This window comes from Condylura cristata, unplaced genomic scaffold (genome assembly GCF_000260355.1).
Source record: "Condylura cristata isolate star-nosed mole 26May11 unplaced genomic scaffold, ConCri1.0 scaffold00011, whole genome shotgun sequence".
NCBI lineage: Eukaryota > Metazoa > Chordata > Mammalia > Eulipotyphla > Talpidae > Condylura > Condylura cristata.
The window spans coordinates 27,602,214-27,610,492 of record NW_004567112.1 but is presented as its reverse complement, the minus strand read 5'-3'; positions in this window follow the sequence as shown (position 1 = coordinate 27,610,492).

Sequence of the window (8,279 nt, the reverse complement as noted above, 5' to 3'; positions counted from 1 at the left end):
TGGTAGCCTCTGGGGCAGGTGGGAATCGAACTCATGCGGAAGTGGCTTTAGCTTCTTAGTGCTGTGCTTTAACCCGCTGTGCCACCAGGGAGGGCCAATCGTTACTTTTTTTAATGAAAAATCTAAAATCAAAAACACTGGCTCTTCTCCAGTGAAGTGAGGCTAGCGCTGTGGTGGTGGAATTCCGAACTGGGAAGAACACTGCTGACACATAACCTTAAGAATGTTGTTTATTTAAGGTTTGGTAGCTACCCTCTATCGTGTTAGGCAATTTCCCTGCTGTTTTTTGTTTTCTACATATCATCATTAATATTATGTAAATTTGTTTTTGCATATTGTGAGGTATGCATACATTTACTCAATGTGGTCACTTACATGAAATCAAGTTAAAAAATTGTATGTTTTTATAAATAGACCCACCTTGGCCTGATTATTTTTTAAGAAATGGCTGGGTGATTTCCCATTAGTTTAGAATTTCTTTGAACTTATAATCATGAGCGAGGCTGCAGGGTTTTCCCATTTTTATGCCGTTCTCATCTGGATTTGGGTTTATGTGGTACAAGCCTCAGAATACACGTTTAGGAGTTTTCCTAATTTCTGTCTGAAATGATTTTACAGGTGAACACCATGGGCTTCTACTTGGTCACTTTTATGATATTATCCATGTCTTGAGTTTTCTGGGTGGTGAGTTTTTAAACTCTTGGTGATAAAATCTTTAACTATTTACTGAATCATGACTGAATTGTACCCAGCCACATCCAAATTCTGAAGACCTAGCCCCTCATGTGTCTGTATTTGGAGGCGGGGCCTTTAGAGGTGACTCGGGGGTTAAAGGGGGGCCTCAGGGCAGGGCCTTAAGCCTACTGGCGGTGTCCTCAGCAGAGGAGACAGGGGATGGACTCCTCTTGCAGCCGGGCACAGAGGGGAGCCCAAGGGAGGACACAGTGAGGAGCTGTCTCCCAGGAGGGCCCCACTTCTGGGCCAAAAGCTGGCTTAGAGCTTGTCTTGCTGCCTCCAAATCTGGGGGCCAATAAATCTGTGTGGTTTGATGCACCCACCTGTGGTCCTTTATGCCTGAGACCCAGGAGATGAGCACCGACGAAATCTCCCTGCTTCTGTGGCTTTTGTAAATCATTGAGATGGGAATCTGGAAGTTTGTTCACCAATTCTGGTACAAAGCTGCATTTGATTTTTATATTTTGCTCTAACTGTACATATCAATCTCATCTTATTGTCTTCTTTTATTTTATATGTTGTTTCCATCAAGACCAATTTTTTTCTGCTTGTTTAAATTTCCTCTGAATAATTTGTTGATTATATTTTGCTTATAAATTTTTTTCCTAATTTTGTCTTATCAGTATACCATGTAGTTTGCAATCTGCTATATTCAAATCCACAGTAAGGAAACAAACACAAAACTAAACAAATAACTACATCAAACTAAGAAGGTTTCACAGTAACAAAACTATTATTAAAATGAAATAGATATGACACTGAATGATAGATAATATTAATCATTCAAGCAACAAGTGCTAAGGTCAACATCTACAAAGAATTCATGGACATTGATGAAAAAAAAAATAACCCAAGCAAAAAAATGTGTAGGAGAATGAAATAGCCACATCTCCAAAGGAGACATGTCTGTGGCCAGGGCACATGAGAAAAAGCTGAACACCACTCATCAGGGCAAAGTTAGTCAGAGCCATGGGGTTGTTGAGGGGCTCTGTCATTAAACCTTGGGGGGGGGCACATCTCCAAATGACCAGACACAGCAGTTTTGGCCAGGAGCAAAGGGAAACCTCAGAGGCTTTGGTGGGACAGAACTGGGCGGGTTTGTGGAAACAATACAGAGGTTTCTCAGTGTTTCAGAAATACTCTAGCGCATGATCCAGCAAATCCCGTGTCCTGTACTCACTGCAGCTCCTCTACCATGGTACAGGTGAGAGGATTAGGAGATGTGAGGTTCACACTTACAGACACACACACACTCACACAACCCACAATGGGCCATTACTTGGCTTCAGAAAAAATGAGTGTATCCATTTGTGGTAACATGGAAGGAGCCAGAAGGGTTATGCTGAGCACAGTGAGTCAGAAAGGAGGAGACTAGGACTGGGTGGCTGTTCCCACATGTGGGATATTCAGAAACCAAAATAAGCAACAGAAAAAACTGAAGCAAAATAAACACAGAATGCAGACTGAAGCATGGAGGCCCGTGTGGAGGGAGGATGAGATGGGATGCAAAGGAGGGGGGACCAGTGGCTGTGGGTGCTCTTGTGGTGGTTGTGGTGTGACCAAGTACATTTGGAGAGGTTGAACCTAAACTCCTGATTATGTATGTTGTGAACCAATGGGTTTGAGCTCCTGCTCAGCAGCCCGATCTCCCTTCTCTGCTTTATATCTGAGAAGTGGATAAATAGTAAAGCTTGGACACTTTCCTGTAGAAGAAATAAACACGCTCTTAATTCTTCTACAATGGTGTTTCTTGTTATTGTTCCAGTCGGCCATTCCAAGACAGCATTGAGTAAATCCCCCCAAGGGTTATCACTAGGAGGGTGCTCTGAGTCAGTTTTGCAAATTTCAAGGGTTCATAGCACATAGGAATTAAAGTACAGAACAGGAAGTAGGGGCTGGCCAAAGTGTGGAAGGGAAAACCTCACAGAACTCCTGAAGCTTGTTGCCCCGAGAGCAATTCAGCTCCTCAAAGATTCTAGCTCCCTCGTCCAGATGCTATCCCAGCATCATCCCATCCCAAACTCACAGAGGCTCTCCCCTCTCCTGTGCTGGCTGTGGGTGAGGCGCCCTGTGGCCTGTCAGGTGGGTGAAGGGGCCATAAGGCCAAGCAAGGCCATGTATAAATCTTTTCAAAGTTAAAATTCATGTGACTCGTACAAGATTTCAATGCAAGTATTTCCACATTTCCTCAAACCAGGCATAAATTCTTTTTTCAAATATGGGGAGAATTGGTCATCACTATCCTTCCCCTTGAAATAATGGAGATTGAAAACCCAAATCTGCCATATTTTTCCCTTCAGTGTCTGAGAGAAGTTTCCCTGGAACATCAACAGCTCTGAAGGCTCTGGGGGCGCGGGCGGCAGCCAGTGCAGGTTCCTGAGAGGCTGCAGCGGGCACCGCGGCTGAGGCTCGGGTGTGGACCCGCCCTCCAGGGCTCATGGGCTCCGCCAGGGTGGTGTGGCTGGGTGTGGGCAGTCCCCAGACGCCTGTGCTGGGCAGAGCCCTAGGGCGCTGTGCTAAGACACTGTCGGGGTACCAGGTGGCAAATAGGAGCAATTCACCTACTCTAGGGCAATGGAGATTATGCTCTCAAATCCTTCTGAGCTTTGGGACAGTTTGGGGTCTTTGGGAAGTTGAACTTTTTGTTGGTACGCTATAGAGTGTCTTGCCTCTTAATATAACATACTCAGCTTTGGTAACCAAAATATGAATACAAAGTAAGGGAGTGAGGGAAAGAAATAGTAAAGTATTTCTTTCTGAATAAAATTTGGGAAGAAGACAAATAGTGTTTGTTTTTAAAGACATTTGGTCTTTTCCCAAAGAGCAGAATTCATCCAGAACCTGACACCTGGCTCTTGGTGACAGATGAAGACCAGCTTTTGGGTGCAGAACAGGAACCCTGGGCGCTCTACCTGGCAAGAGCAGTGTGGCTGCGGCCCATGAGCGGAGCAGGGCTCCAGGGGCCGCCTCGCTGATCGGGACACAACAACCCCGGTGACTGTACACCAAGACTCACGCGTGTCCACTAGAGATATCCTATTCTGTGGGAACCACACAGTGTGTTCCCACAGGGGCAGGGGTCATTGGCGCATCCTGGGGGCAGCCTGGAGCCGACGGATTATGGCTGGTAGAAGTGCATGGGTGTGGGAGGCTGGGATGGGGTGTGGGGAACCACCACCCCAAGCTGTTGAGAAGAACGAACTAGGAGGGTTGATGGCAGCAACGTGGGCACTCGAGCATCTTCCCACATAGGGTCCTGAATAGCGTGAAGCGTGTACCACCACTAGGAAGAAAAGCGCGGGTACGGAAATGGGAACAGAAACCTGCGGCGCTCCTGGCTCAAAGGGGCTGGGCCCAGAGGGAGCCAGATCCCAGGAATGTGGCTGCTGTGGGCAGGCTGGCAGCTCCCTTCTGTCCCCGTGTGCCCAGTATGGGCAGCTCACCCTGCAGTAGGCAGGGGGATGGAGGAGCGGTGGACAGCAGGCCTGGGGAGGGTGGACACTGGGTCTATGGCAGAGCTGCCCGGATAACGGGATCCTGCTCCTGCTGTGCCCTGAGGGCCCCTCGTTCCCTAAACAGCAGAGTCCTGCTCCCAGGAGTGTCCACTGAGCACTCAGCCTGGGTGCCATGGGGCAGCCCTGCCCGGGATTCGGGGCCCTGCTCCCAGGGACGGGGCAGTGCAGGCCACGGGCTGTGCAGCAGGAGGCATAGGCCCCGCCAGCTGGACCGGCTGCTGGGTCTGGAGGGCAGAGTTGTGCCTCCCCTTGCTCCTGTGACGACTGTGCCCTGAGGGGAGAGGCCGACACCCAGGGAGCAGCTAACAGGTCACCTGGGGAGTTGACTGGGCCAGTGCCATGCACAGGCTTGGGCACTCACCTTTATCAGTCTGTCAGTGTCTATCTATTTTTACATCATTTTGTGCCTTTTTCCATCTAGTTGTAATCATTGTGGTATCATTGTCTGGTATCACTGTCAGACCCCAGAGGGGAACATGGGGCTCTGTAGAGCTTGGCCTAGGGGCCAAGAATGGTACAAAATCACCGTTTTTTTAAAGATTTATTTATACTTACAGAGCTGGGGGTAAAGGCCAGAGGTACAGGGGCGGTGAGAGGATTCACCAGAGACAGAAAGGGGAGTAGAACAGGCCAAGTGAGGAAGTACACTTCTGAGGGGAGCAGCGGGCGGGTCAGGAGAGGTCTGCCACGCCATGTGAGTCACCTCCGGGGCAGGCGTGGTTCGAACTCATGCTGAAGTGGCTTTAGCTTTGTAGTGCTGCACTTTAACCCGCTGTGCCATCAGGGAGGGCTGGGGCACTCATCTTTTTCAAGCAAATTCTCCACAGCAAGAAGATCACATCTGGTATTAATATTACACACATAACAATTGCCTGTTGGTAAGGGCTGATATCAGGCAACTGCATGTTTCTCTTCCTGGGACTTTCTCCACATCTGGATAGTCTACTGGCTGTACATTCTGCAGTGGCACACAGCCAAGTGTTAAGGGTTGCTGTTAGGGAATGATTTGGTACACTAATTGGTAGAATGTTCTGCAGAGCGCACACAGACAGGTGGGTAGGCCAGGGCCTCCGGGACCCCACGACCAGGCATGCGCTCCAGACTCCCTGTCAGTTCACTGCCCTTATCTCAGGCTGCCACCTGGATGGACACAGGAGGGTCTAGACAGCGTCAGAGACCATGTGGAGGGGGTTCAACCCACCTCCACTTGCCCAGGCCGAGGATGGCCCAGGGCCGTCAGGAAAACCAGGTTCCAATGGAGAATGGCCGGGCCTGGGGCAGCACTACCTGACCTCGTTGCAGAGAGTCATATAAGGAAGCCTGGCAGTAACTCATGGTCCTGGCTCAATGAGTCTGTTGAGCCGTGAGCCATCTCAGCATATGTTTTCGTTATTGAAGAAAGAGGACGCACCCCAATGAATATGGGTAAAAGCAAAGAACAATGAAGGATGACGAAGTTCTGATCAGGTTACCTGGGTGATTTGGTGCCATTTGTTTTGATAGGGAATTTTGAGAAGATGGTGGTGGCTTTCTTTTTGTACCTCTGTTTACTGTTATTTTATGTGAACATGACTGTCACATGAGTCAGGAGAATCCCCTCCCTTGTAGTTGAAGGACTTTTATTTCTGAGTTTCCAGTTCTTCCTCCTCTTGAGCTATGGTTGGGTGTGTAAGGCCAACTGCCTTTGCACGCTGATGTACCACTCTGGGCCCCCAGGCCGAGCTCCGCAGAACCCCATGTTCCCCTCTGGGGTTTGACAATGATACCAGGCAGTCCTGCCCTGGCCTTTTGCTTTCCTCGGGCTTCTCATGACCCAGTCGGAACCACAACTCTGCACTTGTAGACAGACGCAGGATGGCCTGGTCTGCCTGTAAGATCTTGATGAAGGGCCAAGGGTGTAGCTGGCCCTGCTTTGGTGCTGAACCATATGAAGGACTGATAATGGGCCTCTTTGCGGGGCCAGAATAGTGCATGTCAGGCCCTGAGGACATACACCCACTGAGGAGGCTTTGCTTCTGTACAAAGGATATGTCAGTCCCTACACCATTCTTGAGAACGTCTGGAGCAACAGAAATCCGGTTCCCTGTGGCCAGCTACAAGGCGTGGGGTTGCGTGTGGCAGTGCCACTCCCTGCGTTGACCTCTGCCCCCATGGAGCAAGGAGAGATGGGCCAGAGGCAGGCGGGGAGGTGTCTCTGGGTTGATCAGATGGCCGTGCGATAGGCAGTCTTGAATATGACATCAGGTCAAAGGGCGTTTTCAGGAGGCTGCCTGGGACAGCGAGGTTTCAGCAAGTCCAACTGCACCCCACATGCTCTGAGGGAAGATCCTGCTCACCTTGGCACGAGGGCAGGACACTAGGCTGTCCCAGCTGTGAGCTCCCTGGGGCCACTCCTCCCGCAGGAGGTCCACCCGATGAGCGAGTGTGGCCAGGTGACACTGACACCTGTCTCAGAGCTCAGTTAGTGCAGCTGCCTCATTGCTTCTGTTTTCCAGGAGAGAAAACAGAGACAGAGGGAACTGTCACAGGGTTAGAGACACACAGGGGATGTGTCCTGTGCCAGATCCCAGGGCCTTCACCTGGCATTGGCCTCTTCTCTCAATAGAAGGCCAATATACCTTCCTGAGGAAGCTACCAAGCACCTGGTATAACTCAGAGCCCCAGGATTGTTTCCATTAACCCTTACTCAACTCCTGATTTTGTGGTTCTCAACTCTCAAGGAAAGTTAGGGATGAGGAAAGGGCGGGGGAGTAACTCTGAGGGAAGACAGTGCTCACAGGTCCAGCCCTGATCCCAGACCCTTGCTTGTTAACAAGCCTTGTTCTGGCCCCAGCCTCTGGGTATACAGGGGCCAGAGGAGAGGATATATCTGCAGAGGTTCTTGTCTATGCAGGGTCTCAGACTCCTGCCAGCATGGGACTAAGGAAATGGCCTTCTCAGCCCCATGGGGCCCTGAGGGGAAAGTGGGTTAGAGCCCAGATCTAGAGGTAGGGAAGTAGCAGTGGCCTGTGCTTGGACTGAGGCCTCCAGGGTTTTGAAGGTGCTGAGTCCTTGTGCTCAGTCTGCTGTGCCCAGGGCTCCCTGGCCACTATTTTTCTGGACCAACTCTGCCTGTGTCACAGAGTGTCGGTGTCTGCCTTGAACTCTTCCATCAAATGACTGTGGCAGTGCATGGCAACCTTTGACTAGAGGGCAGCTTACTAGGTCAGAGCAGGGATTGCTGGCCCAGGCTGTCAGGGGCTATGGAGAAGACACCTGTCACCTGAACTGGATCACCACAGAGACACGAGGACTGTGTTTCCCACCCGTCTATGTGTCCCATGCTGCTCAGACATTACTGCTGGGTGACTCCCTGGGACATTTCCAGAGAAACCAGGCTGTCAGGATGCCACATCGAAGGGAACTTAAAACAGCAAAGACCCATGTGTTGGATGTGGCTAGGGGGGAGTTCGCATCGTCCTCCCATCCCCAGAAGAGCCTCCGCCCATGAGGTCTGTGCATTCCCACTTTCCCTCACACTCTCAGTGACCCTACCTCTTCCAACTCCCACCACCCAGGGTCATCACTACATCCTAGGGACATCCTCAGCAAATGCCCAGAAGGTCAAGGGAGGGAAAACTACAGCTCAGAAAGGGTCCTCCAAAGACAACCAGTGGATGGGAGCACAAACATAGTTGTGTGGTGCCCTGAACCCTAATAAACAATCTTAAAGTTCATCATCTTGAACACTGCATAACGTGAATTGTCCTGTCTTGGCAACCCCAACCTAAAACTTCCCCCGGCCACCCACAGTGAGCCTGGAGGCTCAGGAAGGAGCACAGTGTCAGCTGCCTCTGACTTCTCCCCAAAATCCCCATTGCCCCGGTTTGGCTCTGTGTCCGTATTTCTTGCAGGACTGACCTGCTCAGCCCCATACTGTCCTCCTCAGGAGGGGCCTCCTGCCAGCCTGAGGTCTGAATGGCAAAACATGCCTCCTCACGGCCAAGGCAGCTCCTGGGCCCATGGGACGCAACTGTGCTGACATGACAG